Source organism: Hipposideros armiger, unplaced genomic scaffold, assembly GCF_001890085.2.
Source record: "Hipposideros armiger isolate ML-2016 unplaced genomic scaffold, ASM189008v1 scaffold_743, whole genome shotgun sequence".
Taxonomy (NCBI): Eukaryota; Metazoa; Chordata; class Mammalia; order Chiroptera; family Hipposideridae; genus Hipposideros; species Hipposideros armiger.
In genome coordinates this window covers 740,199-752,348 of record NW_017732093.1, presented here as the reverse complement: position 1 = coordinate 752,348, position 12,150 = coordinate 740,199, and the positions used below count along the sequence as shown (strand labels likewise).

General features: G+C 47.9%; 1 protein-coding gene across 2 annotated transcripts in view; it reads left to right on the top strand.

Annotated features, from left to right (window-relative positions):
* The first annotated feature begins 11,737 nt into the window (after positions 1–11,737).
* Positions 11,738–12,150, top strand: part of MOB3C (MOB kinase activator 3C) — a 15,199-nt gene continuing 14,786 nt past the window's right edge. For both annotated transcript variants that reach the window (XR_002122294.1, XM_019627987.1), the window contains exon 1: positions 11,738–11,970. The gene's annotated coding sequence lies outside the window, so the exon portion shown is untranslated. The remainder of the gene's footprint in view (positions 11,971–12,150) is intronic.

The window sequence follows — 12,150 nt, the reverse complement described above, 5'->3', positions numbered from 1 at the left end:
TAATGGACAGAAGAGCCATCTTTGCAGCAGTAACAGCTGATACTTGAGGAAAAGTACCAGGTAGTGAGAACATGAAGTGCTGAGGCCGTGAAGCAGGGCCAAGCTCAGTATGCTTGTTTCTGGGCCCAGATTTAAAGGTTCAGTCCTTGTCCTTGAGGAGCTCACAATTCACCAAGCAAGACGCTGACATGAATAATTACAATACGAGGCAAACTGACAAGTACCATCTCAGAAGAGAGGCAGGGAGGGTTAAAGAACACTACTGGGTACTGTGGGGGATGCAAATCTTGCCAGGCCTTGGAACCTGCCATGAAGCATTTAGGGCTTCATAGGGAGTAACAACAGGTAGACAGTAGTAAAGTCTCAAAGAACACATGCCCCGTGCAAGGAGGTCCTGTGAGTTCAGAGCTGTCTTCACAATATATACCCATTAACAGTAAACCACTTACATGTATTACTGGGCCTTACCATGTGCCAGGCACTGTGCTAAGCCCTTTACCCAGATTATCTCAATCCTTCCAACAGTCCTGTGAGGTCGGCTGGTTGGTGAGATGTGCTGCTGTTCTTCTTGTACCTCCTGTCCTCTCCCACTTCCAGCTCAAAAAAGAGGGCAGCCTCCCAGTTACCCCTAACCCCCGCTCCAGCAGCTATCTCAGGCCTTTAAAAAGTCATGGGTGGCTCCTGAGCCAGCCCTTGATCAGAGAAACATGTCAATTTTCCTGCTGTCAACTGAAGAACAAAATGCACACATTATACGTTTCTTATTCCTCCAAACTTGATTTCAAAATTCGTGTTCTAATTAAGGAGGACTTTTATGCTCTGGTTTATGCTGCATGGAGCACTTTGATCTTGGCAATTCTAATGTGGCAGGTTGGTGGCCGCATTTTTATCCCCATTCTGCTAAAGAAGAGACTTAATGCACGAAAAGGAAAGAGATGGCTTGAAGGTCACTGTCTGCATCAGGAGCCAAGCCAGGAATAGAAGATGACTGTCCATGCTCCAGACTTAATGTAATTTGTAATGTCCACTGAGCAGGCTCATCTCTCCTCACGTTCACAGGGCTACTTCTGAGCTCTTCAGACCTCAGGAACCAGAAGAGTTACAAGAAAAATTGGTTCAACCAGTTATGAATCATCCCAGGCTCCCCAGAGTTTTCAGAAGAAAGTCCCTTTGAGTCAGTTCACTGGAGCTTCAGGATCTGGTCCCCAGTGACTTCTCCAGGCTCATATCTTGCTAGGCCCCACCTACTCCCTTGGCTCCAGTCACTCTGGATGACTGGCAGCTCCTGAATGCACTGTGTGCTTCTTACCTCCATTCTGATCTTTTTAAATACCTGTACTTTTGCCTACCTACCTCCAATGTCCATCATCCTTCATCAAGTTAATTCTTATTTGTCTTTCAAAGCTCCAATGAAACATATCTACCAGAGCCTCCCTTGACATCTACCCCCCTCCATACTGTCCCCATCCCGTCATGTGCTCCTCTGTGCTTCCGCAGCATTTTGTGCTCCCCCTTGATGAGGCTGTCTCTCTCATAGGCTAGACACTCCTCAGAGACAGGACATTATATTCCCAGTGTCCATCGGAGGAGGCAGCCAGGTCTGGGGGTTGTAAACAGAAAGAGCTGAGACAATGAACAATCTTGGACAATTATTTTAAAGTACCAGCCTGGCACGTTCAAGCTCCTGTTTTGACTTACCTGGTCTTAACATTAAAAAGGACCTTAGAGACTGTCCAGTCACTAGTTTTCAACTGTGCTTCAAGAATTCCCAACAGTTCCTTAGACGAGGGGACCCTGGGAGCCTGGTCCTTAGCCCCAACTCAAATAGAGAAGCAGTGTTTCATTTGCTGGTTTCCCATAAGCTATCATTTGAAGAAACAATTTCCAAGAAAGACTGAAAAAAAACCCTGATCTAGTTTAACCTCCCACCCATCACAGTAGCCCTCTCGTAAGCATCCCCAAGCCATCAGGCAACTGTTTGAAAACTCCCAGGGCCTGGGAGCTCTCTACCGTGCCAGCTGACCTGCTCCAAGACAGCTTTGAGTGATAGGAAGTTCTTCCCCATCCTGCACTGAAATCTACCACCTCTCACTCCCTTCACTGGACTTCATTCTGCCCTCCATAGTTGGAGCTTCCCAGAAAAGTCTGTTCACTTTTCTACCTCCTGTGGATGTGGTAAGCTCTCAAGTTGTCTTGGAGTCTTGTCAGCAGATTAAACAACCTTCTGTCTTTCCTTATATGACCCAAAACCCCAGCCTATGCTTCTAGACAGGCTAACACTGGTATCTGCCTCACAGTAGAGGCCTGGAGTTGAGCCCGAGATAGCCTTGTAGGTGACCAGAGTGCATTTAGGATGGTAGTCTTTTGGGAGTTGGCATGACCCACCCTGCAGCCATCTCCCCACGTTTCCACTCACTAAGGTCACCTTACTGATTCCTCCACCTTGCCCTTTCCTTACCCTCATCCCCACTCCTACCCTCAGCCGTCTTCCCATGACCTGCTGTCAAACATGGCTTTTCCTACCTTGAATTCTTGACTTTGGGGCCTCTGCATTTATCCTTATTTCATTTCATTTGGTGGGTTTCAGCCTAGTCATCTCATCATATCCTGACTTGAATCTTGACTCTGTTGCCCGGAACCTGTGTCCCTCCCAATAGAGGTAATAGAGATAATGCTTTTCTTGGTTCACTTCTGTATCAGCCATGGCAGTGATCAGAGGTAAGTGGTATCCCCTCAAGCATCTCACTTACCATCACGCCCCCCCTCCACACACACAAACACACACACACACAAATCTTTGCCTTGGTTTGAAACATCACTACTGGGTCATGTTTGACTTTTGGTCCACTATGATCCCCAGATCACTTTTGTTGTTACTGTTCCAACATTCATGATTTAGCATGAATCCCCCTGCCTTGCATTCTTATTTCTTCAACCCAATTTAGTCTCCCATTGTGGCCTTGCCTCTGGACAGATAGGACGTAGCTGACAGACCTTATATTTTGACATTGATTTTGCCAGGGGAAGGAAGGGAGCAGAGAGGTGTTTTGCCGAGCCTCACTTGGCATGACTCCCAACAGACTCTGAGATGTCTGCTTCCATTACCTACAATTTTTCCATTTTATCTTTTCCAATAATACTACAAGAATAACGTTACTCCCATTTTACAAAGGAAGATACTGTGGAGATGGCATCGTAGATGTTAAGAGTAAGGTCTAAATTAGAATCCCAGCTCTGCCTTTGGACAAGTTACTCAATCTCTCTGAGCCTTTGTGTTCTCATCTGTGAATAAAAAAAAATAATAGCTCTATCTAAAGTAGTCCTATAAAAAAAATAAAAGTTAAGAAAGGGATTGGGCCGGCCGGATGGCGTGATGGTTAAGAACTGGCTTGGGACACCAGAGGGCCACAGTACGGATCCCACATATGAGGGCCAGTGACACTGCCCTCTACAGCTAAGATGCTGAACAACAGCTCAACCTGGAGCTGGGCTGCCATGAGTCGCCGGCGATTGCATAGGCTGCAGCCCCTGTGGCAGTGGGTTGCCATGGGCTACCGTGTGTAGCCAGCAGCCAGCGTGAACAGCCAGCAGCCGCAGTGAGCGGCCGTCCAGAAGCCGGCGACTGATGTGCCTCGCCTGGGAAGAGCGCAATGATGGTGCCAACTTGGGCCAGTGAAGCAACGTCCTCCACAACTAGACTGAAGACCAAAACGACAGCAACTTGTCTGTTCCCCTTCCCCTAATTCCCCAGTGCTGTTCCCATCACCCAATTCCCCAATTAAAAAAAAAAAAAAACACCAACAAACAAGCAAAAAAAAAAATTTTTTAAAAAAAAAAGGACTAAATTATATCGTAGATGTAATGTGCTTAGCCCTATGCTTCATGCATGATAAAAGTGCAAAAACAGTACTGCTGGGTTAAGTACTTTATCTTTTCAAGGCACAGTCCTGCAAGAGGAGGTGGGACCTTCTGCTTTTAGAAAATAGATCTTCTAGAACATAGACCTACTTCTAGAGCACATGTCTCTGTTGTGTTTTTCCTGCACTATGTTGCCATTTTCAGAAATTCTTTCCCAAGAATTGAAAGAGCCTTGAGCAATAGCCATCATGCCAGAGAGCATGGCACTAGGAATTTGGGAATCTCAAGGCTGGGTGCACACACTGGTGGGTAGGAGCAAGGCAGGGAAGGTGGGGGTAAACCCAGACCAGAGTATACAGGTTGGAGTGACCATTCTCTCTCCTTAGTCGCCAGCTGGCTAGATCCAGTGCCCACACCTGGGCAAGGGGAGTGAAGGAGGAGTGAGGCCAGGCAACTAGGCAGAGCCAGAGCCTGGCAGCTGACATCTGGGGTCAGGAGCCAGGTGACACTTGGAGTTCCAGGCCAAAGTGCAGGGCCTGCCTGATTATCTGTGGATGACTTATCTGAGACCAAGTTACTACTGAGTACAGACCTCTACTTATTAAATTCCTTATCAACTCATTAAACATAAGAGTTTACAGCTTAGAAAGACCAAAGCCTATAATTTTCCCACCTGGCTGAGCATCAGAAACACCTGGAGAACTTTGGTCAAAGATGTCGATTCTTAGGCCCCACCACTGAAATGTGGATTCTTTTGGCCTAGGGTGGGGCCTGGGAAACTTTATTAAAAAAATTTTTCTCTGGGTAATTCTGAGATTTAGCCTGGCTTGGGAACCCCTGCAATAAGTTAGTGATTTTATACCTGAGGAAAAAGGCCCCAAAACAGGCGAAATGACTTCCTCAATGTCTCACAAGGTGTTGGTAGCAACATTCCTTCTACTTATTTGTGGCAGATGTTCTCAGCACGTTGGTCCCAGGCAACCCAACTGAAAGATATCTGAAAAGCAAGGGTTTGATTATTGTCTGCTTCTAGGGAAGGCTTCTGGGATGAGACTAGCTGTTTTTAAGCATATCTCGGGTGAGGACCTGGAGGGACAAGAAAGGAAAGCAGGGCCTTCCCAGACTCTCGGAGTCCAGATGGCTTCCTTGTTTGATTGTGAGAGCTGAGAATTCCCCAGGCTCATGACCCTGGGGCCAAATGCTGGATTACCTGTTGCCCTGGATTATCTGTGCCTGACCCCTGAAGCTGCATGGAAAATTGTGTGTTGCCTGGGTAGCTGAAGCTCTCCAGCCATCCTGTGTGCTTTTGTTCTCGGCTCTTGGTGAGGAGGAGAAGGGGATGATGTATGGAGGGTGGGGAAGGCAGCAGGTGGAGGACGGATGGGAGCTCAGCTGCAGAGCTCGGCCAGGAGACTCACACCCCTTTGGAGCTGGGATTGATTGGCGGACCTTTCTTGCCAGTCTCAGTTTGCTTTAACCAGCAGCCTGCACTGTGTCCTCTGGATGTCCCTGTGGAGAGAGAACTGCTGTCAAGGTCAGAGAAGCTCTGAATATCTCAGTGGCGGTCTACCATGTGCCTTCTTCCCAGAGTGACCACTCTAGAAACCAAGTGACCCTCAGATAGCCTTCTGTTTCCTGACCCTTCTCCTCTCTGTACTTGGTCTGTTTCTCCTTTTCTACCATCAGCTCACACTAAAGGACTTTATTTCTTGGGTGCTATCTATACGACGTGTGGAATATGACCTGCCCCAGCAGATTTTGCAAGGGTATCAAAAGAGTGAGCAAAAAATCTAAGGTGGTGTCAAGGTTACTGAGTATGGTCAGTGAACTTAATGCTGTTAATTGCTTTAACATGGATCCAGGCACAAATGTCTGCGTTATTATCCACTTTCCCAGGAGAACGTTTTTAGAAACGTGTCTAGCCCTCTTTCAAACTGATTTGTTCTCCTTTCCCTAATTTACCGAGTGAGTCATATGAGATAGCTCTTAAACAGTACATCTGTTAAGTGCGTAGGCAATGTGGGGAAGGGGGTGGACCTATGATTAGAATTAGGAGGCCTGGGTTTGAGTCCCAGCTCTGATGCTATCAGGCTATGCTTCTTGGCCAAGTCATTTCACCTTTTGAAGCCAATACTCACCTCCCAGGTTGTTGCAGGGCTCAAAAAATTACCAAAGTGGTGAAAGCACTTTGTAAACCAGAAAGTTCCTTACAATTGTCAGTTGTTGCTAGTGTCCCATGGGAGGAGGTAAAATAAACACTAGCCCATTTTTCAGGGTTTACAGTCCAAAGGGGAAGACAAAAATCCCACAGGCTTAACCAAGGAGCATTATCTGCAAAGTATTAAAACTTTCTGTGCCAAGGGCTCCCCCCTGAGGAGGGTTGGTTCCAGGCAGCTGGTGTAAATGCACGTAGACTTCTTGAAAGAGAAGAGCACACCCTTAGTTCTCTTAGCCTTGGACAAAGCTACGCTCCTAGAGCTGCTTCTCGAAAAAGCCCCATGACAAGCTGGATAACAAGTGGAGGAAATTACAGGCTATACTTGCTACGGAATCCAGACTCTAGGGATAGTGTGAATCTCCTAGAAGTGGACCCCATCCACACTCAAATTGCTGCTTCCTGGCTGGGGGGGTGGGGGGGACACAATTTTCCCACCAACAGGAAACAAAGCCAAGATGGGATCTAGGGGTTCTCCCAGAAGAGCTGCAGGGCAGAGTTTGAGGTGTCATCCTAACATGGCCAAGGCCTTCTTCTCCCTTAGGGGAACTGTCTTTCTTTCTTGCACCTCCGTCCCTCCCTCTGGAGAGATGGACAACTTAACAGCTCTAGAAAGACAAACTTTCCTCCCTCCCAGGATTGATAAGAGGAAGAAATGAGAAAACATATCTCAAGCACAGATATATAGAAGACTTTATACTGTCTATGAAAGGTTTTTATTATCATTACTTACCTTTGGGCTTTTCCTTTCCCTCTCTGTGCTTCGGTTTTTCCATGTACTTTGAGATTAGAATGATAGCCAAGGGCCCTTCCCCTTTAAGAGCCACCCCTCCCTGACCTGTTGTTCTTTAATGATCTTCTGCAGCCTCAGCCTAATGAGCTACGAAGTGGGACACCTGTGCCTGGTGGAAATTCCTCAAAAGATTGAGATCATTGTCATCACCCACAAATCAAGGGTGAAGTCTGCACCTGGCCCAAATATAGTGCCTGACATCTAATGAGCCCTCAGTAAATACTTACGGAATAAATGAATGAACAAATGAATGAAACAGATGCGCTGTTTCCACCTCACCATGCTGTCTTTCTAAAATGTTAAATCTATGCTAATTTACTACTACTATTATTGGAAGACATCGCCTCAGCTCTCTGGGAAGTCCCCCGTTTTTGCTTCATCCCACAGATAATACGGGGACCAGGAAGAAGTTTTCTTAGTCTATTCAAGTTGCTATAACTGAATATCATAGCTAGGGTGGCTTATAAACAGTAGAAGTTTCTTGCTCACAGTTCTGGAGGCTGGGAAATCCAAGAGCAAGGCACCTAAAGAGCCAGTGTCTGGTGAAGATCTGCTTCCTGGCTCATAGATGGCCATTCTCCCTGTGCCCTCACATGGTAGAGAGGGAGAGGAGCTCTCCGTGGTTTCTTTTATAAGAGCGCTAGTCCCACCACGAGGGCTCCTACCATCATGACCCCATCACTTCCCAAAGGCCCCACCTCCAAACACCATCACATTGGACATTAAGTTTCACCATATGAATTTCGGGGGACACAAACATTCCGCCTACAGCAGAGATTCCAAACCTTAGTCTTCTGCATAAATATCACTGGGGACCTTGCTAAACAGCTTCCTGCACCTACCCCAGAGATACTGAAACAAAGTTGCTATAAGAGAGGCCTTGCCTTTCGTGTGTCTCGTTTTTTAAACTTTCTGTTTTTGAAATTTTCAAACATATACAAATGCGGAACCAATAGTATAATGAACCCCAATTCCCTATCATCCAACATAAAAAGTTTTCAAAATTTATTTTTAAATTGTTTTAGGCTCACATAGAAGTTTCAGAAATAATACAGACAGTTCCCATGTACCCTTCATGCAGCTTCTCCCAGCGGTAACATCCTACATAACTATGGTATAATTATTAAAATCAGGAAATTGACAGTAGCACAATAATATTCAAATTACAGACTTTATTTGGATTTTACCAGTTTTTATATACAGTCACTTTTATTTTTTCCTTTTGCTTATAGTCCTATGATATTTTATTACATGTGTAGGTTTGTTTGTAGAACCATAATCAGGATACGGAACTGTCACCCAGAGAAAGTCCCTTGTGTTATATAATCAAACCGTCCTCCTCAACCCTAACTCCTGGCAACCACTGATCTGCTCTCCGTTACTACAATTTTGTCATTATGAGAACATATGTAATGGAATCATATAGTATGTCACCTTTTAAGATTGAATTCTTTTTCACTGAACATAATGCCTTTGAAGTCCATGCAAGTTATTACAAGTCTCAAAAGCTGGTTTGTGGGGCAGCACCCAAAAAAATACTGGCCACAGCCTTCTACTGTTTACAAGGACTATCACATCTGATCCTCACAGCTCTTCTGTGGGGCATGTATTGTTGTTGTTGTTGTTTCTGTTTTACAGATGGGGAAATAGACTCAGAGGAAATAAATGTCTTGTCCAAGGCCACACCACACAAAAGTTTAATGTACGTCCTTTTCAACCTTGTCTTTTTCAAACTAAAGGAAGTCTAACCTCAATTCCTTTTACTGCAGTAAGAGTATCCTGTGCCTTTTCATCAATGTGCCAGGATGAAGGACACTGCCTTCTGGCCAGGAAGGGGCAGAAGCTAAACTAGAAACTTTTTCTTGGGAGTTTTAGGAGAAGGAGGGCCTCATCAGGCTACAGGAGTTTCCAGAAGCCTGGTGGGATGAGCTGGGGGTGCTGTAGCTCATTCTGAGAGGAGTATGGGAATGTGGAAACTTGCTTGGCATAGGAAGGGCTGGGGAGACTCTGGAAGAGGCTACTCTATATCAGTGGAGTCACTGGGTACAGGCCCACAGGGGCCAGAGCAGGAAGCTGGTCCTGATAGGCGCTTGCAATGATATGGCTGGAAGATGCTTTGTGATGCAGATGGGGAAAGTTGAGGCCCAAAGAGGGGCAGAAGCTTTCCCAGAAATACACAGCAAGGCAGGAGCCCAGGTCTGGATACCACCCTACTGCACTTGGAGCTCCCATCAAGGTGTCGTGTTCCCAGACTGTGCAGTGGAGAAGGGTCCGACCTCAACTAAGTCCTCAATGGCTCCCTCCAAGCTTCAGAGACAGGGCTGTATATGAGCCATTTATCATAGTCAGGACACAGTGGGAGGGAACAGTGTCTGTCCTGTGTAGGTGTGCAGTGCTGTCGGGTTACAGTGTGCCATCAAAAAAGACAGAGGTAGTCAAGGTCACACAGCTAATATGTGGTAAAGCCAGGAGGACCATGTTCTCCTAGGTCTTCACAGCCCCAGCAGAGCCTCCTGGAACACAGTCTGTCTAGCCCAGACTGAGAGCCACAGGAAGAGGCTATAGGTGTTTAAGGGATCTGGGCTATCTCTGGCTTCTCCCAACCCTTCAATCTGTCGGCTGGTATTGTGGGAGACACCCAGGGCTCCTTGGGTGAGCTGGGAACTTCTGAAGTTCCTTCCAAGTGGATCAGCTATATTTCCCACAATGTAAGATTCTGTGCTGTTCACTCTTCCCAGGCAAACTCCTGCCCATCCTATAAAACCCAGCTCGAGGTACAGCAAATGACCATGTACAAAGCCACAGAGGGAGTCACATCACATTCCAAAGAATCTTACAGACCATGATCTCCAACCACAATGCTATATAATTAGAAGTCAACAAGAAAAACATAAACCTCCCATAGGCTGAGAAACTAAAAAACACACTTCTAAATCATCCATGGGTTAAAGAGGAAATGACAATGAAATTATGAAATATTTAGAACTGAATGATAAGGAAAGCACAAGCAGTTTTTATTTCCTCTGTAAGCCAAAGTCCCTGAGCCCACATGCCAAGTACGTTCTGTTGTCCCCCCAGATGCACTCTCCACCCTCCTCCACCAGCTCTAGGCCTCAGGAGCTCAACCTCTGTGTGTTTCATCAACAGGTTCCCTGTCCTTGGCTTCAAGAGTAGGGGTCTGCCAATGGGGAAACCTGGCCAGAGATCAGAGGGAGGGAGGAGAGAGAGGCCCCTTTAGACCCCAAGTCCTGCGCAGAACGATTGCTGTGGGCTAGGTGTGCCCCTCAAGGTCAGGCCACGGTTTCATTCAGTAGCCCCCTCCTCATAGCTCCCACTTTGACCACTCCCTCTCAGCACCCCTGCAGCTAGGGGTGACAGCTGCAGCCTAGGGTAGACATTGAAGGGCTGCTTTTCCTAGCCCTTTGATAATACGCTATCTGTGTGGTTGCTCTGCAGCCTGACTACGCTTCTAAATAGTGCCTTCTTTAAAACTCTCCTCAAAGTGCCCAGTTTGGGTGTTCCACATGTTTCCTACAATTAACCCCACTCTCACAAAGTGTTCCCCATCAATCCGCAACTGTGTTCTCACTTCTGGGTGACTGAGCTCTGACCTTGTGTTGTCTGTGTGTGTTGTCCCCCCTGTTGACCTGTCGTCAACTGAGGTCAGGGACTGGGGCCGCTTCATCATCTGCCACCCTGCTCTCAGTGCAGAGTCACGCCTAATACAGGACACTGATTGATAGCAAACAAATGAAAGACTAGGGTTGAATTCCTTCCGCATATACTAGAGCACACAAATGTTTATAAGGGATCTGAAGCAGAGTTAAGACCCATACGGGGGGGGGCGGGGGGGGAGAACTTTAGACTGGGGCAAAAACAAGTGCTCAACGAAAGAATCCTTCAGATTTCAGTGTGTTCTTGTGCCATCGAGCAAACAGAAGATCCAGACACAAGGGGAGCCCAGTGAGCATCTGTGCCAGAGTCAATGCCCTCCTGCAGCCTCTAGCTCTCCCTTACTCATGCCTGCTCACCTCCTGTACCCCTCCAGGGTGACTTCCGCAGCCCATCCGGCTGACTTGGCCCTCCTACCCTAGAAGGGCCAAACTTGCCTCCCTTCTCAGGACAGATCTAACCACCTGGTCCCTGGCCCCAGGCCCCACAGTGTGCATTGGGTGCTGGTGTGGGATATCTGTCTGCCCTTAGGAGAGGAGCCCAAGTAGAAAAGTAAGGAGAGTGGATCAGGTCTTGAAGGGTTTGGATTTGGTTGGAAGGAAGGAGGGAAAGAAGCTATTCCAAAATGGGAACAGCTGGAACAAATGTCTGTCAGTGGGAAATGGGGTGACTTCAGGTGAGCAATGAGGAGAATCAGCCCAGTCCGAGCAAGGACCTCAGCCTGTCGGGGGAGGTGAAAGTCTGTGGTTTGACCACTCCTCAGGGCTAGTCCTTTCAGTGCTGGAGTGAGTGACTCATTCATTCATTCATTCATTCAGCAAATGGGTATTAAGTACCTTCTATGTGCCAGGCACTATGCCAGGAGCTAAGGGTATGGAAGTATATAGGCAGGCCTGATCTCTTATTGAGCTCGGGCACAAGTGAGACACACGTGATTTTGGGAGGGCAAGAAAACCACCATTATCTAGCAGTTCTTTTGTTTCTGCCCCAGACAGAAGCTAAGCTTGTCCCCATTTCACAGTTGAGAAAGCTGAGGCTGCCTCCTTGGTAGAAGCCCAAGCAGACACTGAAAGGACCAGCTAGTCCTTTGCCCAACGGGAAAGTTAGGAGCACAATATAGACTTTCCCGAGAGGCGACAGTGAGTGTGTCTGCGCATTGGTTGGGAGGGAGGGGGATCCCCAGGGGGAGGGGGGTCCCCATTCCCCGCCCCCTCCCCGCCCTCTGGCCGCAGCGTGGCGGAGCCCCGGAGGGCGGGGGCGGAGCTGGCGTCGCTCTGGGGGCGGGAGGGCCACCGCGGCCCGGCAGGGCAGGCAGGCGGGCAGGCGAGAGAACCCTCAGAGCAGGACGACCGGCAAAAGCAGGCGACCCAGCGCCCTGGAGATGTGACCCGTGACCAAACGAGGACTTCGTTCACCCACCGAGGCAGACCCCGTGAGTGAGCGCCGCGCCCCACGCGCCCCAGCCGCGCACACCGCCCAGCTTTGCTTCCACTTTCATTTCTTCGGCTGTCCCGGCGTGGCGCCATCCGGAGGCGATCTCTGCCTGAAGGCAGGCTGACCAGTGCTCGGACTGGGGTCCCAGGCTCAGAGAGGCGAAAGTCGAGATTGGGGG